We start from the raw sequence: 27,333 nt of genomic DNA on the forward strand, positions 1-27,333 counted from the left end.
TTGGCAAGAAACTCACAACTGTAACAATGTCATCTTCTTTCTCCTCTCTACCCCACATCTTCTTTTATCAATTGGGAAATGACAGGAAAGGCCTTGGGTGACAGTTTAGAGTGATAAGGACAGTTTGGCCACCTCTTACTGATCTCTGGGGGAGGTGTCTGACCCCAGTTATTTATAGCTCACTTTAGAATAGGTGTGCTTGATGTCTCTTTGTCCTCAGCTTGGGCCCTCAGTACCATATGTTTCTAAATTTGTTTGAATATAGTGAAGCACCAATATGACACTCTGGTTTATATTATTTGGGGGTTTTTAGTTTTAATTTTTGTGGGTACATAGTAGGTGCATATATATATGGGTTACATAAAATATTTTGATAAAGGCATACAATGTGTATAATCACTTCAGGGTAAGTAGAGTGTCTATCACCTCAAGCATTTATCCTTTGTGTAACAAGCAATCCAATTATACTGTTTTAGTTATTTTTAAATGTATAATTAAACTATTACTGACTTTAGTCACCCTGTTATACTATTAAATGCTAGATCTTATTCATGCCTTCTAAAATATATTTTTGTACCAATTAACCATCCTCACTTTCCACCAGCCCCCTACTACCTTTCTCAGCCTCTGGTAACCTTCCTCCCACTCTCTATGTCTATGAGTTCAATTGTCTTACTTTTTAACTCCCACAAATAAATGAAAACATGTGATATTTGTCTTTCTGTACCTGGCTCACTTCACTCAACATAATGACTTCCACTTCCATCCATGTTGCAAACGAGAGGATCTCATTCGTTTAGTGACTGAATAGTACTCCATTGTGTACATGTACCACATTTTCTTTATCCATTTATCTGTTGATGGACACTTAGTTTGCTTCAAAATATTGGTTGTTGTGAAAAACTCCTGCAACAAACATGGGAGCATAGCTATCTCTTCAATATACCGAGTTCCTTCCTTTTGGGTATATAGCTGGCAGTGAGATTGCTGGATCTTATGGTAGCTCTATTTTTAGTTTTTTGAGAAAACTCCAAACTCTTGTCCATAGTGGTTGTAACAATTTACATTCCCACAAATAGTGTACAAGGGTTCCCTTTTCTCCACATCCTTGCCAGCATTTGTTATTGCCTGTCTTTTGGATAAAAGCCACTGTAACTGGGGTGAGATGATATCTCACTGAAGTTTTTATTTGCATTATTCTGATGAGCAATGATGTTGAGCACCTTTGCATATACTTGTTTGCCTTCTTTTGAGAAACATCTACTCGTTTTTTACCCATTCTTTGATCACATTATTATATTTTTTCCTATAGAGCTGTTTGAGCTGCTTACATATTATGGCTATTAATCCCTTGTCAGATGGATAGTTTCCAAATATCTTCTCCCATTCTGTGGACTGTCTCTTCACTTTGCTGCTTCCTTTGCTATGCACAAGCATTTTAACTTACTGTGATCCCATCTGTCAATTTTTGCTGTGGTTGCCTGTGCTTGTGGGGTATTACTGAAGAAATCTTTGCCAAATCCAATGTCCTAGAGAGTTTCCTCCAATATTGTCTTATAGTAGTTTCATGGTTTTGGGTCTTAGATTTAAGTCTTTAATACATTTTGATTTGATTTTTATATGTCAGGAAAGATGGGGGTCTAGTTTCATTCTTTTGCATATGGACATCCAGTTTTCCCAACACCACTTATTGGAGAAACTGTCCTTTCCCCAATATATGTTCTTGGTTCCTCTGCTAAAAATAAATTCACCATAGATGTATAGATTTATTTCTAGGTTCTCTATTCTGTTCCATCAGTCTGCATTAATTCTGCAGATTGCTTTGGATAGTATGAAAATTTTAACAATATTGATTCTTCCAATCCATGAACATGGAATATCTTTCCTTTTATGTGTCCTCCTCAATTTCCTTCATCAGCATTTTATCATTTTCATTGTAGAGATCTTTCACTTGTTTGGTTAAGTTAATTCCTAGGTATTTCATTTTATTTGTAGCTATTGTAAGTGGGATTACTTTTTAAATTTCTTTTTCAGATTGTTTGTTGTTGGCATATAGAAATACTACAGATTTTTATATGTTGATTTTTTATCCTGCCACCTTACTGAATTTGTTGAACAGTTCTCATACTTTTTTGGTGGAGTCTTTAGGTTTTTCCAAATATAAGATCACATCATTTGCAAACAAAGATAATTTGACATCTTCCATTCCAATCGGGATGCCCTTTATTTCTCTCTCTTGTCTAATTGCTCTTGCCAGGACTGTTGAATAACAGTAGTGAAGATGGGCATCCTTGTCATGTTCTAGATCTTAGAGGAAAGGCTTTCAGATTTTCCTCATAAGATACTAGCTATAGATCTGTCATATATGGCTTTTATTACATTGAACTATATTCATTCTATATTCAGTTTTTCAGAGTTTTTATCATGAAGGGATGCTGAATTTTATCAAATACGTTTTCAGCATCAGTTGAAATAACCATATGATTTTTTGTTTCTCAATCTGTTTATATGAAGTATCACATGAATTGGTTTGCATATGTTGAGGATATTCGCATCCCTGGGATAAATTCCCCTTGGTCATGATGAATGATCTTTTTAGTGCATCACAGAATTTAATTTACTAATATTTTGTTAAGAATTTTGGCATCAGTGTTCTTCAGGGATATTGGCCTGTAATTTTTTGTTTTTGTCTTTCAATGTGTCATTGTTAGGTTTTTGTATCAGGGTAATACTCGTCTCATAGAAGGCCACTTTGGAAGTATTCTTTCCTCCTCTATTTTTTGGACTAGTTTGAGTAGCACTGGTATTAGTTTTTCATTAAACATTTGCTAGAATTCAGCCTGGATCCATCAAGTCCCAGGCTTTGGTTTGCTGGGAGACTTTCCATTATGGCTTCCATCTCCTTACTTGTTATTGACCTGATCAAGTTTTGGATTCCTCCATAGTTTAATCTTGTGGTTGTTTGTATCTAGAATGAGATCCATTTCTTCTAGGTTTTCCAATTTATTGGCACATAGTTGCTCCTCATAGCCTCTAATGATCCTTTGAATTTCTGTGGTATTGGTTATAATGTCTCCTTTTCATCTCTTATTTTGTTTATTTGGGTAGTCTCTCTTTTCTTCTTAGCCTGACTAAAGATTTGTAAATTTTTTCTTCTCACAAAACCAACTGTTCATTTCATTGATCTTTTGTACTATTTTTAATTTTAATTTTATTTATTTATGCTCTTATCTTTATTATTTATTTTCTTCCAATTTTGGGTTTACTTTGCTCTTGCTTTTCTAGTTCTTTAAGATACATCATTAGTTTGTTAATCTGAAGTTTTTCCTCTTTTTTACGTAGGTGCTTATAGCTATAAATTTCTCTCGTAGTACTGCTTTCACTGTATCCCATAGGTTTTGGTATGTTGTGTTTCCATTATTATTTGTTGCACATTTTTTTCAAATTTCCTAAGTTCTTCAATGACCCATTGGTCATTCAGGAGCACATTGTTTAACTTCTGTGTGTTTGTAGTTTCCAAAATTCCTCTTGTTATTGACTTCTAGTTTTATTCCACTGTAGTCAGAGAAGATATTTGATATAATTTATGTTCTTTCAAAGGTTTTAAGACTTGTCTTGTGGCCTAACATACAGTCTATCCTTAAGAATAAGCCATATGTGGCCGGGCGCGATGGCTCATGCCTGTAATCCCAGCACTTTGGGAGGCCGAGGTGGGTGGATCACGAGGTCAGGAGATTGAGACCATCCTGGTTAACATGGTGAAATCCCATCTCTACTAAAAATACAAAAAATTAGTCAGGCGTGGTGGTGGGCACCTGTAGTCCCAGCTACTCAGGAGGCTGAGGCAGGAGAATGGCGTGAACCCAGGAGGCGGAGCTTGCAGTGAGCCACTGCACTCTAGCCTGGGCGACAGAGTGAGACTCCATCTCAAAAAAAATTAATAAAAATTAAAAAATAAGAATGAGTCACATGCTGAGGAGAAGAATGTGTCTTATCCAGCCATTGGATAAAATGTTCTGTAAATATCTATTAGGTCCATTTGACCTACAGTGCAGATTAAGTCTGATATTTCTTTATTGTGCTTCCAGCAGGTAACAGATGATTGGGTCTTTTTTTTTTTTTAAACCATTCAGTTACTCCATGTCCTTTGATTGGAAAGTTCCATCCATTTACATTCAATGTTATTACTGATAAGTAAGGTCTTACACCTGCCTTTTTGTTGTTTGTTTTCTGGTTGTTTTGTGGTCTTCTCTTCCTTCCTCCCTGCTTTCCTTTCTGTCTTCCTTTTTGTGAAGTTAACTTTCTGTGGTGCTACGTTTTAATTTTTTGCTTTTTAATTTTAGTGTTTTTTTAATGTTTCTTGATTTGAGGTTACTATGAGGCTTGCAAATACCATCTTATAACCCATTATTTTAAACTGGTGACTTAACACTGATTGCATTAACAAACTAACAAGCAAGCAAAGAGAGAACTCTACACTTTTACTTCATCTCCCTGCTTCTTAACTTTTTGTTGTTCTATTTATATCTTACTGTATTGTCTGCATCTTAAAGAGTTGCAGTTATTATTTTTCATCAGCTCATGTTTTCATCTTTGTACTTAAGATATGGGTAATTTACAAACCACAATTACAGTGTTACAATATTCCATTTTTTTTCTGTGTACTTACTGTAACCAGTGAGTCCTGTGCCTTCAGATGATTTCTTACTCCTCATTAATACCCTTTTCTTTCTGATTGGAGAATTCCATTTGACATTTCTTGTAGGTCAGGTCTGGTGTTGATGAAATCCCTCAGCCTTTATTTGTCTGGAAAAGTCTTTATGTCTCCTTCATGATTGAAGAATATTTTTGCTGGATATACTATTCCATGGTAAAAGATTTTTTCTTTCAGCACTTTTAATATGTCATGCCACTGTCTCCTGGCCTGTAAAGTTTCCACTGAAGTCTGCTGCCAGATGTACTGGAGATCCATTGTATGTTATTTGTTTCTTTTTTTCTTGATGCTTTTAGGATCCTTTCTTTATACTCAACCTTTGGGAGTCTGACTATTAAATGCCTTGAGGTAGTCTTCTTTGGGTTAAATCTTGGTGTTCGATAACCTTGGACTTGAATATTGATATCTTTCTCTAGGTTTGGAAAATTCTCTGTTATTATCTCTTTCAATAAACTCTCTACCCTTCTCTCTCTCTCTCTCTCCCCCCCCCCCCCCCCCCCCCCCCCCCGCTACATCCTCCATCCTTTCTAAGGCTAATAACTCTTGGATTTGCCCTTCTGAGGTCATTTTCTAGATCTTGTACGCATGCTTCAATCTTTTTTTATTCTTTCTTCTTTTGTCTACTTTGATTGCATATTTTCAAAAAGTCTGTCTGCAAGCTTACTAATTCTTTCTTCTGCTTGATCAATTCTGCTGTTAAGATACTCTAATAGATTCTTCAGAGTGTCAATTACCGTTTTCAACTCCAGAATTTCTACTTGATTCTTTTTAAGTATTTCAATCTCTTTGTTAAGTTTATCTGAGAGGATTCTGAATTCCTTCTCTATGAATTTCTTTGAGCTTCCTCAACACAGCTATTTTGAATTTTCTGAAAGGTCATCTATCTCTGTATCTCCAGAATTGGTCCCTGGCACCTTATTTAGTTCATTTGGTGAAGTCATGTTTTCTGGATGGTCTTGATCCTTGTGAATGTTCATTAGTCTCTGGCTGTTGAAGAATTAAATATTTATTGTAGTCTTTGCAGCCTGGACTTATTTGTACCTGTCCTTCTTGGGAAGGCTTTCCAGACATTTGAAAGGACTTGGGTGTTGTGGTCTAAGTTTTTGGTCATTGCAGCTGTATCTGCATTAGGGGACACCTAAAGCTCAGTAAAACTGTGGCTCTTGTGGACTTGTAGAGGTATCACCTTGGTGGTCTTGGATAAGATCTGGAAGAATTCTCTGGATTACCAGAAAGACTCTTGTTCTCTTTCCTTACTTTCTCTCAAACAAACAGAGTCTCTCTATGCTGAGCTGCCTGGAGGTGGGAGAGGGGTGACACAAGCACCCCTGTGGTCACCAACACTGGGACTATGCTGGATCAGACCTGAAGCCAGCATAGCACTGGGTCTCACCCAAGGTCCACTATAACTACCTGTCCACTGCCTATGTTTGCTTGAGGACCTAGGGTTCAATAATTATTACGAACCACAACTTTATTCACAATAGTTCTATTACACACCTACAAGCAAGGTACAATCTTGCACTTCTACTGAAAGCCTACTGCAATTCAGCAGGATCACACCACTCACTTGGGGTCTCAAGCTTGTCTTAGGTATACTCCTGCACTTACCAATATCATTCTCTTTGCTAGAATATCCTTTCTCAACCATATTCCACCCAATTTTAACATTCAACTCAAGATTCATTTTCCAGAGACAACTGCAACCACAGAGACCTTACTGTTTTCCAGAACTGTATGACTTATTAATAGTATTATTGTCTTATTTAATTATATGTAATTGTATATTTTGATAAAGCCCAGCTTCTTCAGTGATTTCCAAAAGAAATACACTCAACCTATTTTCACTGTTATTTTTATGGTTTTGAAGATGTTTTAGAGTAATGAGGAAGGGTCAGCGTGCACAGAACAGCATTTTACATGGAAATCCCCATTTGGCTTGCCTCTAAAAAGCCACCTCTCATACCAGTATCATAGAAACCTGAGTACTAGCTGGGCTTTGGAGGCTAACTTCTACTTGTTGGGAGCAAGCCCCCCAAAATCTGGCTATAAACTGGCCCCAAGACTGGCCGTAAACAAAATTTCCACAGCACTGTAACATGTTTATAATGGCCCTAATACCCGGGCTGGAAGGTTGTGGGTTTACAGGAATGAGGGCAAGGAACACCTGGCCCACCCAGGGCAGAAAACCGCTTAAAGTCATTCTTAAGCCACAGACAATAGCATGAGTGATTTTTGCCTTAAGGGCATGTTCCTGCTGCAGTTAACTAGCTCAACCTATTCCTTTAATTCGGCCCATCCCTTCGTTTCCCATAAGGGATACTTTTAGTTAATTTAATATCTATAAAAACAATGCTACTGGCTGTTTGCTGTTAATAAATACGTGGGTAAATCTCTGTTCGGGGCTTTCAGCTCTGAAGGCTGTAAGACCCCTGATTTCCCACTTCACACGTCTATATTTCTGTGAGTGTGTCTTTAATTCCTCTAGTGCCACTGGGTTAGGGTCTCCCTGACCGAGCTGGTCTCGGCATCTACTCAAGCTTATCAAAGCATCATATTAAGAACATCTTTCCCAGCAGTGGAATTCTCACACTAGTTACCAAAATGACTCCACTTTATTTTTTGTTTTAACTTATATTATTGTTCAAATGTAGATCTTGAGTCCTCAAGTAAATTATAAACATTTTAAGGAAAAGATAGTCAATACTCTGAAACCCCCAGAACAGTGTTATTCACAAAGACATTGCTATATAAACAGCTGTTAAATGTATGAAGGGAAATGACACAGAAACACTAGTGGAGTGGGTTGAGTAATGGTCCCCCGAAATATACATCCATATCGTAACCCCTAGTACTTTTGATGAGTATAACCTTATTCGAAAAAAGGGACTTTACAGATACAATTAAGTTAAAGATCTTGAGATGAGATCATCCTGGATGGGCCCTAAATTCAATGATAAGTATCCTTATAAGAGACAGAAGAGAAGACAGAACATAAGGAAGAAAGCCATATAAAGACTGAAGCAGAGATTAGAGTTATGCAGCAACAAGCCAAGGAACATCTGGAGCCACCAGAACCTGGAAGAGACAAGGAAGAATTCTTCCCCTAGAGCCTCTGAAGGGACAGCATCCCTGCTGTTACCTTCATTTAGAACTGTGAAAGAATAAATATCTGTTAAGTCACTGGTTTTATGGTAAATTGTTAAAGCAGCCCTAGGAAACTAATACAACCAACTTCTGTACACTTATTCTTCCATTCAGAAAATATCCCCCCGGAGGCTCTGTGTCTAGGCATTTCAAATATATGAAAATATCTCACACATGGATATGGCCTTGGAAAAACTTATATTCCAAAAGAAAATCTGGTTACCTCTTGGATTTGGGTTGTCAGTTGATAGCAGGGCATTTTACTTTGTTTTTCACAAAAGACCATAGATGTAGTCATATTTTCATAAAATGGGAACAGGAAGTCATAATGTGGTCCTAAAGTCATAGGTGGAGGAAAGGACTCTAGGCCAGCCTTTTCTAATTCCTGCAATTATCAGGACAGACTATGAGAATCTAAAGAAGTCAACAACCACAGCACTCAAAAGCAGCAGACACACATCATTTCCCCTGCATTGGGCATGTAAACTTTGTATCACAGCTCAAATTGAGTTGCAAGAAGATGTCAAAAGAAACTACCTGTGGCTATAGTAGAAAATAATCCTCCAAAGTAAGCATCACATCCTAACAGAAAAACTAACAATCTCTTGTTAGGAATAATGATAGTAGTTGCATAAACTTGACAATAGATTTCCTGGACAAAAGCTGGCACAAAAGAAAGCAAGTAACTGAGACTGAACAACAAATCACATGCATAAACTATATTTTCAGAAATCTGTCTGAAGACAAGGCAATGGGGAAGACAGTGAAAGCTAAATTTTAAAAAACTTATTAAATCATAAGGACAATTGTTATTAGCCTAGAACACAATGGGGTGCCCCCTCACACAAACCTTTTACAAGTAGCTGATCCAGAAATAATGTGCCTCAGTTATAGATAATTATTTTCTGAAAGGAATAACTTGCATAAGAGCCACAAAAGGAGAAAATAGGGAACAGAGGAAAGTGGCATCCAAAAACTATTGCCACAGAACAGATAACAATTATGACCAAATATAATGCTATAAAAAAAAATAAGCATATACCTCTATAAATTAAAAATGCAAAGTAAGTATACAAGAGCCCAAGTAAAATAAGGCAAGGCAATACAGGGAGATGATACATGGACTAGCAGAGTTCATAAACAGGAGAGAAAAATAAAGCCATCAGAGAAATGAAGATCATATTGGAGATAATCCAAACAGAGTAAATGCTGCTGAAAACAAAGAATTATGAAGGACACAAATTTAAAATGTGATCAGAATAAAATATACATAACCAAGTTAAAAAGGATTATAGCAAAAGTAAAATTTTTAAATGATTATAGAAAAAAGAATATATATATATAGAAAATGGAAATCAATTACATTTTATCTTAGCCAAAAGGCCATGAAGAGAGAGAAAATGGAAATCAAGCACATGCATAACTAGTGTCCCCAAAAAGCGTAATCAAAAAAATGGAAGGAACAGGTTTCAATACATAATTTTTTCCCATCTAGAGAAAAGTCCTCAAGGAAACATGATCAAAAATTTTATATCCAATCAAACTGTTGCTGAAGTACAAAGACTGCTGACAAACTTTTTTTGAAATGCAATAATCCACAGAATTTGGTTCCCTTCTTCCCTTTATCTATTTCTGGGAGAAATTGCTAGTGCATTAACTTCAGTCAGTCAAGAAATGCATGATAAATCTCTGGCAAAATGACTAATAGTTGTACTGAATTCTCTGTAACTAAGACCAAAACAAATATATTATGGTTACAGGATAGAATTAATAGGTAAGAAGCCTTAACATGTAACAATGTGTAATTAACAAAACTTGAGACAGCAAAGGGGCAAGAAAATTGGTGGCAGTGTATTTCTGCTGATTTCTTCATTTTATAGAGACAGAGGTAGCAGACACCATTGCAGAACTACACAAACCTGTCCTTTTCTGCTTCTGTATTTTATAACTAGGAGGTTCTCCCCAGCTCCACAGAATGATCTGTGATTAGCGTAAGCTAGTCTTGGGAAATCTATTTCTATTAACATTGACTGGTTTTAGCATGAACATGTGATTCAGTTCTGTCTAATGAGTCATAAGCAGACATTTGTTTCTCTGTTCTTATGAAGAAATTTGAGAAGATTAAACAGCATTTTTCTCTGTCTCTTACCCTGCTATATGATAAATTCATGCCTATAAATGTAACGAAGAAGACAGAATGGTGAAGTTAAGAGCCTATATGCTGAGAATGGTCAAGAAAAATATGGAAAAACTGGATTCTAAAAACATTGTTGAGATACTAAAACTATCCTACTTCTGGACTTATTAACATTATTATTAAGGTAGCAATTGTCTTAATTGATTAAGCAACAACTACATGGCTTTTCAGTTACTTATCAATGAAAATATTCTAATCGATATACTAACAATCAAAAGAGATCATTTAAAAGTGATAAGTCAAGCAACAGAATTACAGTACATTGAAATATAAAGAGGCATACATGAAGAAATATAGTACCACCAATTTTGCAGTAGGAGTAGAAGGAAGAAAATGGAAATTGCTAAGTTCATATATACTAATATTAGGGAATAGAGAGTCACATAAAGATATAATTATAAAATAACTGGTAGCATAAAATTACAAATCTTCCAAATCAGAAAATACACACACACCCCACAAAGTAGAAATAGTCCATACTGTGAACAAAATGTGATAAGATATAATGACATAACTAAAAGTAAACACTTATTTCTATAACTACACATGGCCTAAACATACTCATTAAAAGAAAAAGGAGGTGGGCCTCAAAGCAAAATCCAAATATCTGCTGCATACAAGAAGAATACCACAAATTCAATAAGTAACCAAGAAGGGTTGAAAATAAAGGGAAAGGCAAAGACTATAACAGGCAAGAGCAAGTAAAAAGAAAATAAGGTTCATGGTATTAATATCAGATGGGTTTTAATGCAGCATAATATATGTTCAATGAAAAAAGATAAACACCTTGTAATGCTAAAGGACACAATCTAAAATGTAGATTAAATGTTATGTCTATCTAATTACCCAATAATACAGAAGCAATATCAATAAAGAAAAACCTACAGAAAACAGAAGTCTTAAATTAGAAAACAAAATCTCGCAATAGGAAACTTTCCTTTCTTTCAGTACATGATAGAATAAGCAAAATAAAATTTCAGAATATAGAAAACCTAAATAAAATTAAGTGATATACATTCTCTAAAAATAGAGAATACACCTTCTTTCTAAGCATCCATGGAACATTCACAAATCTGACCTTTGCAAAAAAAAAAAAAAAAAAAAACTTCAATAGTTTTCAAAAAGGAGAAACAATGTATACATCTGTGCTCATAATGCAATAAAACTTAAAATAACAAACTCAGAAAATGAAAATAATCCACTATCAGGATATTTTAAAATTCTGTAAGTTTTGCATAGAAGATAAAATCAAAACTGAAATTGTAGGATATCTGGGAAATAACAATCAAAGAAACAACAATATACAACTATCTAGGTGATATAGCTGAAATATTAATAAACAAGGAAGAATGAAAGAAATAATATAAGCACTCAAGAAGTTAGAATAAAACAAAAAACAGGAAAATAGAAAAAAGAAATTAATAAACATAAAAAGTGAAATAACAAATTAGAAAAATGGCTTTTTGCCAGGTGCGGTGGCTCATGCCTGCAATCTAAGCACTTTGGGAGGCCAAGACAGGCAGATCACGAGGTCAAGTTTGAGACCAGCCTGGTCAATATGGTGAAACTCCATTTCTACTGAAAAAACAAAAATTAGCCAGGAGTGGTGGCGTGCACCTGTAATCCCAGCTACTCAGAAGACTGAGGCAGGAGAATCTCTTTAATCTGGGAGGCAGAGGTTGTGGTAAGCCAAGATTGCACCATTGCACTCCAGCCTGGGTGACAAAGTGAAACTCTGTTGCAAAAAAAAAAAAGAAAAAGAAAAGAAAAGAAAAGAAAAATGGAATGTGAAAGAACTAATAAGTAAACCCAACAGATGTTTCATGGGTGGAGGAGGAAGAATAACACGAAACAAAACCTTTAACTTGCCAAAACATTTTTAATTATAAGGATAGAAAAATACAAATACAAAGAACAAGAAACAATGAGGAAGATCCAAGAAACAAAAAAAATTAAAAGACTCCTATAACACCAATTTCATCAATTCAGTGTAAGTGAATTTGAGAATTAAGATTATTTTCTAAGAAATCACACCCCAGATAAATCTGAAAATTTATCATACCAATATCCATTTTAAAAGGAGGACAAATTGTCAATTTACTCCCAACAAAATAGTTCAACACATAGTTGGTTTCACTAGGGGAATACTGACAAATCTTTAAGAAACACCTAACTTTAATGCCATTCAAAGTGTTGTAGAGCAAAGGAAAAAAAAGAAAACCTTCAAATGCATATTTATAACATATAAATCCACAATAAAAAGCACAGAAAAAAAAAACTATAGCCTAAAACTCACTTGTTAATATCATGAAAAAAAACCCTAAGTGAGTATTTGCAAATAGAATCCAGGATCGCATTAAAGTGGATCACATTACTAAGTGGTGTTTATGCCCCAAATAAAAGAATGATATAACAATAAATCTGTTAATATAATTTACCACATTAATAATAAAAAGAGAAAACTAAAATACCATCTCAATAAATTGTGAAAAGGTTTTTGATAAAATTCAACATTCTTTTTAACAAATATCCTTATTGTGTACTATCCTAAGAATAGAGGGTTTCCTCCCTTAATATGACAAAATATCTCTGTTGCATCTCAAAAGCCAGCATGTCATGCTTAATGAAAATTCTATTAGTATTCCCATTAACAATAAGGTGAAGACAAGTGTGTCTACTATGACCACCATTAATTTTTTGGAAGTCCTGGATAACACAACTAGATAGTAAAATGCAGGTATAAAATTTTAAGAGATAAAGTTAAAATATTATTATTTGCAAACAATCTGATTATTTACCTGGACAACACAAGAGAATCAACTGGAAAACTATGAATAATGACAGAATTCAGTTAAGTGAATGAATACAAAAATAATATTGTGACACCACTACTTTTCATACATATGAACAACACAAATAGGAGATCCACAGGAAGAGTAGATTGCATTAAAAGTAGCAACCAAAATTATAGAGTAACCAGAAAAATGTATAACAAAAAATATGTGAAGAAAACTTTTAATGTTACTGATGGACCCACAAGAATTAAATAAATGGAAAAGTGAGGCATATTGATGGATAAGAAAACTCAAAATGTTAAAGGTGTCAGTTCTACCGGACTTATTCTATAAATTTAATATGTTTACACATACACACACACACAATTACACTATTTGAAACTAAAGAAATTGATTTGATTCTGAAGTTCACAGGAAAAATAAGAATAACCAGAAACATTCTGAAAAAGAACACAAATGATCAGGGATTAACAATGCAAGAGATAAAAACCTATTGTAAAGCTAATATTTAAAATGATGAGCTGCTGGTTTGTAAACAGAAAAATAGATCAATGAAACAGAACAGAGAACCCAGAAATAGACCCAAATATAGTTAGAAATTTTTAATGTGATAAGTAAATTTAAATCCCATGGGAAAAAATGAACTTTAAAAAGTGATATAAAAACAAAAAACCTTGCTAACTAAATGAAGAAAAATTAAGCTAGATATATGCAACACACCTTACACCAAAATAAATCTGAGATAGATTAAAGATTTAAACATAAGAACCCTTAAAGTACTATTAAAATATGAGATGGTTTATAAAAAAGATCTTAGAGCAATGAAGATTTTCTAATTCTGTCAAAAAACTCAGAACCCATTAAAATTGATAAATTTGACTAATAAAAATAGAAATAAAAAGCTTTTCATAACAAAAAATCAAAACACAAATGCCTAGAAAATTAAGAAAATACTTATAAATCATAAAACACTGAACTAACTCTGTTTTTTAGGGTTTTTTTGTTTTTTGTTTATTTGTTTTTGAGATGGAGTTTCACTTTATCACCCAGGCTGGAGTGCAGCAGCACGATCTCGGCTCACTGCAACCTCTGCCTCCCTAGTTCAAGTGATTCTTCTGCCTCAGCCTCCCAAGTAGCTAGGATTACAGGTAAGCACCACCAAGCCTGGCTAATTTTTGTATTTTTTTTTTTAGTAGAGATGGACTTTCACCATGTTGACCAGGCTGTTCTTGAACTCCAGATCTCTTGAAACACCCACCTCAGCCTCCCACAGTGCTGGGATACCGGCATGTGCCACCATGCCTGGCCAACACTGAACTAACTCTTAAATCAATCTGCCCCACCTGCTGATGCTGGTACTTCCCCACACTATCAGGGGGCCTGAGGACAGGCTCACTTTAACTGGTGCTGGTACCTGTGCACATAATCCAAGAACCTGGAAATCAACACATCCATCTTGCTGCCACTGGCACCCACATGTTCCATCCAGGGGCCTGAAAGCAGGGCCACCCCATCCACTGCCACCACTGATGGCACCCAAGTACCTCATCTGGGGCCTGAGGACAAGCTGACCCCACCCACCACCATGATTGCCTGCACCAGATCGTACTGCCTGGGGGTCTAAGGATCAGTCCCCACCCTACCTACCACAGTTAATACCTGCATCCACCACCTGGGACTTGAGGACAGGCATGCTTCACCTGCCACTGACACCACTGGTACCCAAGGACCAGCCTGCATGGCATGCCCATCTCCAGCAAAGCCTCACCACAACTTCCATTAACAACTGCAGTCTAAGCCACTGAGGAACTTGGAGACAACACTGATGCTAATTACAGCCAAAGCAATCATACAGACTATACTACCGTGCCCAACCAGAATCAAAACCAAAGCACTTTACCCTACCAACACTATAGATTATCGATAGGAAAAAGTCTTTCTCCATGAAAGCTAATGCATAAAATCAGAAGCAATTGTTATGTCAGATACACTGAAATCAAAGTAAGCACACAAAAAATACAAAAAAGCAAAGAAACATGACACCTCAAAAGAAACACAATAATTACCCAGTAAGACATCCCAAAGTAAAGGACATTTATAAAATGCCTAAAAAATAATTCCAGACAATAATATTACAGAAACACAGTGATATATAAGAGAACACAGATAAATAATACAGAGAAATCAAAAATAATTCATGAGCTGAATGATAAATACCAGAGACAGATATCCAAAGAGAACAAAACCAAAGGCCTGGAACTGATGAATTCAATAAATGAAATAAAAAATACAATCAAGAGCTTCTACAACACAGTACACCAAGCAGAGAAAAGAACTGCTGAACATGAAGACAGGCTTTTTTTTTTTAATAGACAAAAGAGAAAAGAAAAAACTAGAAAAATGGATTTAAAATAATTAAGAAAGCCTAGATAATATATGGGACATCATAAAATGAACAAAATTCTAATTCTGGGAGTTCCAGAAGGGCAACAGATAGGTAACAGCATAGAAAAACCTGTTTAACAGAATAATATTTAAAAACTCCCCAAATCTTGCAAGAGATTTAGGCTTCCAGATACAAGCAGCACAAAAATTCACAAATAGACATGACCCAAAAAGGTTTTCTCTAAATTACATTATAATCAAACTGTCAAAAGCCAAAGATAAAGGGAGAATTCTAAAAACAGAAAGAGAAAAGTGCCAAGTCATATATAAGGGGATCCTAATCAGACTAATAGTAAATTTCTCAGCAAAAAATTACAGTCCAGAAGAGAATGGGATGATATATTCAAAGTGCCAAAAGAAAAAACCCTACCATCTAAGAATACTATACCTAGCAAATTTGTCCTTCAGAAATGAAAGAAATAAAGTATTTCCCAGACAACCAAAATAGGGAATTCATCACCACTAGATCAGCCTTGCAGGAAATACTTAACAGAATCCTACCAAGTAAACAGATTATCTCTACCATCATAAAAACACATGAAAGTATAAAAGTAAGATGCACAAATGAGAAAGAAAAGGAGTGAAACATTACCACTAAAGAAAACCACTAAACCACAATGGTAAAAAAAAAATAACAAAGGAACAAAGGGACAAATGATATATAAAACAATCAAAAATCATATTACAAAGTGACAGAAATATTTCCTTATTTATCAAGAATAACCTTGAATGTAAACAGATTAAAGTCTTCACTTAAAAGATATAATCAAGCTGAATGGATAAAAAAGCCTAACCCCACTTTATGCTGTCTCCAAGAAATTCATCTCATCTGTAAGGACACATATAGAATGAAAGTAAAGGGATGGAAAAATATATTCCATGCAAACGAAACCAAAAGCAAGCAGGAATGGCAATATTTATATCAGATAAAACAGACTTTAAGTTAAAACCTGTAAAAAGAGACAAAGAAAGTCATTATATAATGATGAAGGGATCAATTCAGAAAGAGAATATAACAATTCCAAACATACATGCGCCCAACAGCAGAGCACCTAGATATATAAAACAAGTGTTATCAGATATAAAGGGAGAGACAGACTCCAGTACAACAATAGTTGGTGTATTAGTCCATTTTCGTGCTGCTGATAAAGACATACCCAAGACCAGGCAACTTACAAAAGAAAGATGCTTAAAGACCTTACAGTTCCACATGGCTGGGAAGCCTCACAATCATGGCGGAAGGCAAGGAGAAGCAAATCATGTTTTACGTGGATGGCAGCAGGCAAAGAAAGATAGCTTGTATAGGGAAACTTCTCTTTTTAAAACCATCAGATCTTACTCACTATCATGAATGAGTAAGTGAGACTTACTCACTATCATGAGAATGGCACAAGAAAGATCCACTCCCATGATTCAATTACCTCCCACTGGGTCCCCCCAACAACACATGGGAGTTCAACATGAGATTTTGGTGGGGAACACAGCCAAACCATATCATTCTGCCGTGGCCCCTCCCAAATCTCATGTCCTCATATTTCAAAACAAATCACACCTTCCCAACAGTTCCCCAAAATCTTAACTCATTTCAGCATTTACCCAAAATTTCATAGTCCAAAGTCTCATCTTAGTGAAGGCAAATCCCTTTCACCTATGAGCCTGTAAAATCAAAAGCAAGTTAGTTACTTCCTAGGTACAATGGGGGTACAAGCATTGGGTAAATACAGTCATTCCAAATGGGAGACACTGGCCAAAACAAAGAAGCTGCAAGCCCCATGCAAGTCCGAAATCCAGCAGGGCTTTCCAAAATGGTCCCCTTTGACTCCATATCTCACATCCATGTCTCACGCCGATGTAAGAAGTGGGCTCCCACAGCCTTGGGAAGCTCCACCCCTGTGGCTTTGCAGGGTATAGCCCCACTCCTGGCTGCTTTCATGGGTTGGCATTGAGTATCTGCAGCTTTTCCAGGTGCATGGTGCAAGCTGTCAGTGGATCTATCATTCTGGAGGACAGTGGTCTTCTTCTCACAGCTCCACTAGGCAATGCTGCAGTATGGTTTTTGTGTTGGGGCTCCGACCCCACATTTCTCTTCTGCACTGCCATGGCAGGAGTTTTCCGTGAGAGCCTCACCCCTGCATCAAACTTCTGCCTGGGCAGCCAGGCATTTCCATACATCCTCTGAAATCTAGGCAGAAGGTTCCCAAACCTCAGTTCTTGACTTCTGTGTACCTACAGACCCAACATTATGTGGAAGCTGCCAAGGCTTGGGGCTCCCAACCTCTGAAGCAACAGTCCAAGCTGTACCTTGGCCCGTTTTAGCCATGGTTGGAGCCACTGGAATGGAGGGTACCAAGTCCCTAGGCTGCACAGAGCAGGGGACCCTGGGCCTGGCCAAAAAAAAACATCTTTTCCACCTAGGACTGTGGTCCTGTGATGGGAGGGGCTGCCATGAAGACCTCTGACATGCCCTGGAGTCATTTTCTCCATTGTATTGGGGATTAACAATAGAATCCTCATTACTCATGTAAATTTCTACAACCAGCTTGAATTTCTTCTCAGAAAATGAGATTTTCTTTCCTATTGCATTGTCAGGCTGCAAAATTTCCAAACTTTTATGCTGTTTCCCTTTTAAAACTGAATGCCTTTAACAGCACTCAAGTCACTTCTTGAATGTTTTGCTGATTAGAAATTTCTTCTGCCAGATACCCTAAGTCATCTCTCTCAAGTTCAAAGTTCTACAAATCTCTAGGGCAGGGGCAAAATGCCACCAGTGTCTTTTCTAAAACATAACAAGAGTCACCTTTGCTTCAGTTCCCAACAAGTTCCTCATCTCCATCCAAGACCACCTCAGTCTGGATTTCATTGTCCATATCATTCTCAGCATTTTGGTCAAGGCTATTCAACAAGTCTCTAGGGAGTTCCACACTTTCCCACATTTTCCTATCTTCTTCTGAGCCCTCTAAACTGTTCCAACCTCCGCATGTTACCCAGTCCCAAAGTCGCTTCCACATCTTGGTGTATCTTTTCAGCAGCACCCCACTCCCAGTACCAATTTACTGTATTAGTCCATTTTCATGTTGCTGATAAGGATATACCCAAGACTGGAAAATTTACAAAAGAAAGAATTTTAATGGACTTACAGTTACACAGGGCTGGGAGGCCTCATAATAATGGTAGAAGGGAAGGAGGAGCAAGTCATGTCTCACACAGATGGCAGCAGGCAAAGAGAGAGAGCTTGTGTAGGGAAACTCCTGTTTTTAAAAACATAAGGTCCCATGAGACTTATTCACTATCATGAGAATAGCATGCGAAAGACAAGCCCCCATGATTCAATTACCTCCCACTGAGTCCCACAACACATGTGAATTCAAGATGATGTTTGGGTGTGGACACAGCCAAACCATATCAGTTGGGAATTTCAGCAATGAACTAAAACTATAAATCAGTAACAAGAGGAACTTTGGAAACTGTACAAATACATGAAGGTTAAACCACATGCCCCTGAATGAGTATTGCATCAATGAGGAAATAAAGAAGGAAATTAAAATATTTCTTGAAACAAGTGAAAATGTGAATACAACATACCAGAACCTATGGGATACAGCAAAAGCAGTGCTAACAGGGAATTTTATAGCAATAAATGCCTACCTCAAAAAAGTAGCAAGATTTCAAATAAATAACTTAATGATGTATATCAGGGAACTAGAAAAGCAAGAACACATCAAACCTAATATTAACAGAAGGAAAGACATAATAACATTAGAGCCAAACTAAAGGAAATTGAGAATTGAAAAAGTACAAAGGATCAATGAAATGAAAAGTTGGTTTTTGAAAATATAAGTAAAATTGACAAACTGCTAGCTATAGTAACCAAGAACAAGAAAGAAAAGATTCAAGTAAATAAAATCAGAAACAAACAAAAAAAAAAGAAGACATTACAACTGATACCACAGAAATACAAAGAGTCACTAGAGACTATTATAAACAGCTATACTTTAACAAATTGAAAAACTTAGAGAAAATGGATAAACTCCTGGTCACATAAAACCTACCAAGAATGAGCCAGGAAGAAACAGAAAGTCTGAGCAGAATAAAAATTAGTAATAATCATTAATAAAATGTCCCAAGCTAAGAAAAGACGAGGAGCAGATGGCTTTACTGCTGAATTCTACTAAACTCATGAAGAAGAACTAACAAAAATTATTCTCAAACTATTCAAAAAATTTGAAGAAGAGGGAATTATTTCTAATTCATTCTACGAGGCCAAAATTACCCTGAAACCAAAACAAGACAAGGACACACTAAAAAATAAAAAGAAAACTAAAAGCCAATATCCCCGATGAACACAGATGCAAAAATTCTCAACAAAATACTAGCAAACCAAATTCAACAACACATTAAAAAGACAATACACCATAATCAAGTGGAATTTATCCCAGGGATACAAGGATGGTTCAACACTAACAATACATATGATACATCACATCAACAGAATGAGAGACAAAAACCATATGATCATCTCAGTAGACACAGAAAAAGCATTCAGTTCTTCAACGAATGGGAAAACTGAATATCCATGCAGAAGAATGAGACTAGACCCCTATTACATATACAAAAATCAACTCAAAATGGATTAAATGCTAAAACATAAGACCCAAAAGTATAAACCTACTAGAAGAATACATAGGAGAAACAATTCAGGACATTAGATTTTTATGGCTAAGACTTCAAAAACAGGCAACAAAAACAAAAATAGACAAATGGGGTCATAGTAAACTAAACATCTTCTGTAGAACAAAGAAAACAATCAACAGAGTGAAGAGACAACCTGTAGTATGAGAAAAAATACTCGCAGACTATTTATCCAACAAGGAACTAATACCCAGAATATACCAGAAAATCAAACAACTCAACAGCTAAAAAAAAAAAAAAAAAAAAAAAAAAAGCCCAAATAATCCCATTAAAAAGTGGGCAAAGGGTCTGAAAATACATTTCTTAAAATAAGATATAGAAGTAGAAAACACGTATATGAAAAAATGCTTCACATCACTAATCATGAGAGAAATGCAAATAAAAGCCACAATGAGATAGCTCACCCTAGTTGCAATGGCTATTTTCAAAATGACATAAAATAACAAATGCTGGTAAGGATGCAAAGAAAAGGAAACTCTTATATACTGTTGGTGGGAATCTAAATTAGTGCAGCCATGATAAAACACATTACAGAGCTTTCTCGAAAAGCTAAAATTATAACTACTATACACTCCAGCAATCCACTATTGGTGTTTATCCAAAGGAAAGGAAATCAGTATATCAACAAAAGAGGTAAAAGATCTCTGCAAGGCAAACTGCAAAACACTGATGAAAGAAATCATACATGACACAAGCAAATAAAAACACATCCCATGCTCATGGATAGGTGGAACCAATATTGTGAAAACGACCATACTGCCCAAAGCAAATATGGATTCAATGCAATTCCCATCAACATACCATCATCATTCTTCAAAGAATTAGAAAAAAAAAATACTCCTAAAATACACATGGAACCAAAAAAGGGGTCGCATAGCTAACGTAATTAAGCAAAAAACAAATCTGGAAGCATCATATTACCCAACTTCAAATTATCCTACAAGGCTATATTTACCAAAACAGCAGGGTAGCGGTATAAAAATAGGCATGTAGACCAATGGAAGAGAATAGAGAACCCAGAAAGAAAGCCAAATATAGTAAGTAAGTACTGATCCTCAACAAAGCATACAAAAATATAAATTGGGGAAAGGGCACCCTATTCAACAAATGGTGCTGAGAAAACTGGCAAGTCACATGTAGAAGAAAGAAACTGGATTCTCATCTCTCATATTATATAAAAATCACCTCAAATGGATCAAAAACTTAAACCTAAGACCTGAAACCATAAAAATTATAGAATATAACATTGGAAAACTTATTCTAGACATTGGCTTAGGCAAAGAGTTCATGACTAAGACTGCAAAAGCAAATATAACAAAAACAAAAATAAATAAATTAAACTAAAAAAATAAATTAATTAAACTAAAAAGCTTCTGCACAGCAAAAGAAATAATCAGCAGAGTAAACAGACAATCCACAGAATGGGAGAAAATATTCACAAACTATGCATCTGACAAAGGACTAATATACAGAATCTAAAAGGAACTCAAATCATCAAGAAAAAAACAAATCCCATCAAAAAGTGGGCAAAGGACATATAGACAATTTTCAAAAGAAGGTATACAAACAGCCACCAAGCATATGAAAAAATGCTCAACATCACTAATGCTCAGGGAAATGCAAATCAAAACCACAATGAGATACCACCTTACTCCTGCAAGAATGGCCATAATTAAAGTCAAAGGACAATAAATGTTGGTGTACATGTGGTGAAAAGGGAACATTTTTACAACTGCTGGTGGGAATGTAAACCGGTACCACCACTATGGAAAAGAGTATGGAGATTCCTTAAAGAACAAAAAGTAGAAATACCATTTGATCCAGCAATCCCACTACTGAATATCTACCAACAGGAAAAGAAGTCATTATAGGAAAAAGACACATGCATATGCATGTTTACAGCAGTACAATTTGCAATTGCAAAGATATGGAACCAACCTAAGTGCCCATCAAACAATGAGTAAATAAAGAAAATGTGGTAGATATCGACCATGGAATACTACTCAGCCATAAAAATGAACAAAATCATGTCTTTTGCAGCAACTTAGATGGAGATGGAGGCCATTATTCTAAGTGAAATAACTCAGGAATGGAAAACCAGTATTGTTGTCCTCACTTATAAGTGGGAGTTAAGCTATGAGGATGCAAAGGCATAAGAATGATATATTGGACTTTGGGGACTCAGTGGGAAAGGTTGGAAAGGGAATGAGGGATAAAAGACTACATATTGGGTACAGTGTACACTGCTTGGGTGATGGGTGCACCAAAATCTCAGAAACTACCACTAAACAGTCTATCCATGTAACTAAACACCACCTGCACCCCAAAAACTATTGAAATAAAAATTAATTATTTTTCAACAAGCAAATACAAAAAAAAAAAGAAATCAGTATATCGAAGGGATACTTACATTTTCATGTTTATTTAGCACTATTCACAATAACCAAGATAAGCAATCAACCTAAGTGTCTATCAACAGAAGAATGGATAAAGAAAATTTCAAAATTGCTAAAAGAGTTGAAATGTTCCCTAAGCAAAGAAATGATAAATGTTTGAGATGATAGATATCCTAAATATCCCAATTTGATTGTCACACATTGTATGCATGTATCAAAATATCACATGTACTCCATAAGTATGTACAATTATTATTAATCAATAAATATAGGAAAAAAGTAAACATTTTTGGTATGATAAAAAGCCAACTGGAACTTACATACACCAAAAATGCACAGTGTATGTTGTTGAGAAAACATTTATTTTGAAAAAGAGTTTTCACAAATCAATAAGGACCAATAATACTTTCTAAAAGGAGCAAAATATATAAAGAGTTCATAGAAAATACAAATGATTCTTAAACTTATAAAAAGATGCTCAACATCACTCATGATAAAAACACAAACTAAAACAGGGTGCCCTTCCCCTCAGTCAGACTGCTAAGTGTTTGATATACATTGTGGTGGAAAGGGAATGGAGAAATAGGCACACTTCCATATTGCCGCTGGGAGTGTACAATTTCTATGGAGAACAGTCTACATACATGCATACACTTTTAACATAAATATTCCTCTTCTAGAAATTATCCTGCAGATACACTCACACAAAATGATCTGTGTACAAGGATGTTGTGTTATACTGTTTGTAATAGGAAAAGTTAGGAATAATCTAAATGTTTATGTATAGTAAACTAAGTAAATCATGGTACATCTATGTGTATTGGTACATGTAACATACCAATTAGAACATGAAGCTAATTAAAAAGAATGAAGTAGAAGTAGCTCTCTACATACAAATATTGAACAACTCCAAAATGAAATGTCAAGGGAACAAAGCAAGGTGCAGAACAAAATGTAAAGCTACCAATTAACTAAAAAGAAAAAAGAACATGCTCTCTTAAACAATACATAAGACACTGATAACAGTGGTTGTCTCTGTGGAGGGTAACCCAGTGGCGGCTTAGAGCAAGGAGGAAGAAGGAAACTTACATTTCACCACATACTCTTTTTGAGTTGTGTTCCACTTGTATATATTACCTCAAAAACTAAAATTTGTAAAGCTTTTTTAAATATAACTTCTTTTCTCTGACTTATGCATCTTCTCAATTCTTAACAAATATGCACTTAGTGTCTATTCTTCCAAAGAGGATGTCATGTTTGTGGATATTCTTGCTTTGTTCCAGGGACAGGCAAGATAAATTTAGCCCTTAAGGGTATCAGTGTTTCAGTTTTCATTGTGATTATGGTCTGCCTGAGAAAATAAAAATAGATAACACTAACTCTTTCTAAAAAGTCCTTCAAATCATTTTTGTTCTTAAGCAAATCTGTTGCCAAACATCAAAAGGTTTTTATTTACCTTCGTGTCCAAAGATAAACTGTTTTTCAAAGGTGCTTCTTATTTTACCAAAAACAAAACGAAAATAAGATTCCTCAAAGTTTTATGGGATGTAGCTGCATCAGGGTATGAAAGAATGTCTTCTTCAAACAAAAGAAACATTTTGTTCACGTTTTGTTTGAATCTCTTTCCTCTTTAGAACTGCTATGCCAAGTTTCAACCTGAAAAGATGTGCCTGTAATGGATGTGCTGACAGACCTTTATCTAAAGAAACAGGAATGTAATACAATCATTCTTAGCCAGGTGTGTTGAATATTTTTCATTATTTTAAAGTCTCTACAAGCATTTCTTTAAAAAACCTATGCCCTTGTTGACACTAATTCAGAGTAATAGAAAAGTTTACTTAAGTCATGAAGTCTCACATATTAGAGACTACCAAACTATACTATTGAGCCACATCAATTTGACATTAATGAGATGTAAATGAGTGTATTTATCAGTCTCAATAAACCCACAAAAGTGTTTCAACCAGAACATCATTAAGGACAGGGGGGAAAATGTTCAGGAAATACATGCATCTCAGTTCTTTCTATTTCTCAGACTCCTTTCTTCTTCAGAACTTTGTGTCCAACTTGGTTTTCCACTGGGAAGAATCCAAGCTGTAATGTCAGCTTTGGGTATCTTGCCAACGTTGAAAATTTTGAGATACCCTAAAAATGGTTGACACACTGCATTACCTACTAAAACAGATTCCCTATGATTAGTTTTGCTGCTTCTAGTTGAATAATTACTTTTTAGAAATAAGACTAAGTTTTTATTACAAGACAATATCCCCCACTCCTCCACCTCCACTTTCTTAAAAGCAATAGAAAAGTCTTGTCATGGGTTTGTTTTTTATTTCTCTTTTCCAACCATCATTTTCCTCAGTTACAGCTCTAACTTTAGCATTTTATTGGGATTTATTCGATATGATATTTGAGCCACTTCCCAACTAGCCAGACAATATAGTGTTCATACCACCCACAGCTATCTAGTCAGCTAATGTCACCTCCCAGCTTAGAGCCCTCAAATTGCACCCTATCTTGCTCAGAGTAAAAGCTGAAGTCTTATGGATGTCCCACAAGTACCGTCTTATGTTCAGACCTCATCTCTACTGAGGCAGGAGAATAGGGTCAGGAGGCAGGGACCCTAAGGCCAATTCACGCTGACTTCCTAGATCTAAATCAGAAGGGAAACCCCAACTTTCCACCGCCATGTAACAAAAGTATCAAAGGCTACTACTCCCTTTGCAACACCCCCCTTCTGCCCTCAGATGAAAAATGGAAAGTACCTCTGATTTGTCCCCTCCCACCACCAATCAGGCTGGTCACGGGCCTAGTCTTCATTTGCATAGGGGTGTAACTTTGTAAACACTTCAGCCTCTGATTGATCATGAATGGTGACCAATCAGACTGGTCACGGGCCACTACTTCATTTATGTAGGATGTAACTGAGTAACCAGTGGGAAACCTCCAGATGGCATTTAAACCCCAGAAAATTCTGTAACCACTTCTCTTGAGCTGCTTGCTGAAGTCTGCTGTCATTCTGTGGAGTGTACTTTCATGTCAATAAATCTGTGTTTCTGTTGCTGCATTCTTTCATTGCTTTGTGTGTGTTTTTTCCAATTCTTTGTTCAAAATGCCAAGAACCTGGATAACTCCTAGTCAAGACTCTCCACTGGTAACATCTACCACTCCCCTCCTCTGCTCCAGTCATTCTGGCCTCTTTGCTGAAGGGCAATATTCTGATCTTAGTACCTTGGTACTAACTGTTCCTTCTGCCCCGCACACTCTTACCCAGAGTGAAAGTACACCTTCATCTTTGTTGAAAATCTTCGCTATTTGGGTGATGGTTATGCTTGAAGCTCAAACCTCACCGTTAAACACTATATGTATGTAACAAACCCACACATGTACCCCCCGAATCTAATATTTAAAAAAAATTTTTTAAAGAAACAACATTGACTTCTCAAAGAAGCACTCCTTGATCACCACCCTCCCCCTACCACCCTCTTTTTTTTTTAATTGAGACAGAGTCTTGCTCTGTCTTCCAGGCTGGAGTAAAGTGATGTGATCTCGGCTCACTGCAGCCTCCGCCTCCCAAGTTCAAGGAATTTTCATGCCTCAGCCTCCAGAGTATCTAGGATTACAGTCACGCACCACCAAGCCCAGCTAATTTTTGTATTTTTAGTAGAGATGGGGTTTTGCCATCTTGGCCAGGCTGGTCTCGAACTCCTGCACTCAAGTGATCTGACCAACCTATTTAAAACTGAAACAACTCCCCAATCCTAGCAATCATTTTCCAACTCCTTTGCTTTATTTTTTGCATAGAATATGCCACCTCCAAGCATGCTATAAAATTAATTTATCCATTTGGCTCATTGTCTCAATTTCCACTCTAGAATGGAAATTCCATCACAGCAGGAATATTTCTCTTCTGTTCTGTTCACTGTTATATCCCTAGTACCTAGAATAGTGTTGAGTATATGGCAGGTCCCAGGGCTGCTGCACAGAACCTGGCTGACTATGTACTATACAACGTCACAGGACACCATTCCCATGGTTTTGGAGTGGTACAATGGGGTAGCCCTGTCAAGGAACAAAGTATTTGCTTACTACCTACTTTATGATCTCTAAAATAACAACTTTCACAGATGGTTTAAGAACCCCATGAAGCTTTTTTTATTTTTGCCTCCTTTATGTTTTCATAGTTTACTTTTATTACATAGAAAGCTGGTGTTGGACATTGCACAGAGAGATAATTATCTGATTCTATCAAAGGAGAAATACTTCTCTATTTCACCTAAATCTTTAATAATCCTCTAAATCATGAGACCTGATAGGATCTAATTGTTTCTGCCAGGCCCCTAAAAATCATATTAATGAACTATCACTCAGGCTAAACACTTTTTTTTAGTTGCCCCAAGTTTTCAACTTTCTCATCAAAATGAAAGAAATGTAAAAGTAGTTCTTCAAAGAGATTCTACAGGTAAATTAACTGAGAATTAGGAAAGAATCTAAAATGCTAAACCTTCATATATTCCATAAATACAAACCAAGGAGAAGTTGGCAACTATGTTCTTTTCTCTTTTTTCCTAATCTTTTAGAAATGAGTTGCAGATTCTTCACATGATCCTTCATTCATTCAAAGCACTAGAATTACTTGGAAGAATATTCGTTCAAATTTAATGTATTACAATAAACCTCAAATTGATATTTCCTTGTTGTAGCTGCCAAACTTTAGGTAGGCCATTTGTTTTTCTTTTGTTTTGCATAATTCACATGGATTTGACAACACAATGGTTGGTACTGTAGTGAAGCAACACATCCTGAGAGGATATTCTTGGCAAGTTAAGAGCTGAATAGGATTACAAAGGCTACTTTACACTATAGCTTTTACCATTTACAGTGGAACACTAAAATTTTGAAAGATGAGAATTATGTTTACTCTCTCAGACATACTTGCATATGCTTTAC

General features: G+C 35.9%; 2 protein-coding genes across 32 annotated transcripts in view; one reads left to right on the forward strand and one right to left on the reverse strand.

Moving 5' to 3' along the window:
• The window catches only part of LOC126960839 (cytochrome b-c1 complex subunit 7), a 1,171,628-nt gene that overhangs the window by 701,143 nt on the left and 443,152 nt on the right, over positions 1-27,333 (forward strand). The window contains exon 1 of one of the 29 annotated variants that reach the window (XM_050800601.1): positions 1,636-1,639. The exons of 27 other annotated variants lie outside the window; for them this stretch is intronic. The gene's annotated coding sequence lies outside the window, so the exon portion shown is untranslated. Of the gene's footprint in view, positions 1-1,635; positions 1,640-24,367; positions 24,372-27,333 lie in introns of those variants that run through there. One more of the 29 variants, XM_050800581.1, reaches the window with a different exon arrangement.
• The window catches only part of CPQ (carboxypeptidase Q), a 498,229-nt gene that overhangs the window by 442,560 nt on the left and 28,336 nt on the right, over positions 1-27,333 (reverse strand). The gene's annotated exons all lie outside the window — the stretch shown is intronic.

This window comes from Macaca thibetana, chromosome 8 (assembly GCF_024542745.1).
Source record: "Macaca thibetana thibetana isolate TM-01 chromosome 8, ASM2454274v1, whole genome shotgun sequence".
In the NCBI taxonomy this organism is placed as follows: domain Eukaryota; kingdom Metazoa; phylum Chordata; class Mammalia; order Primates; family Cercopithecidae; genus Macaca; species Macaca thibetana.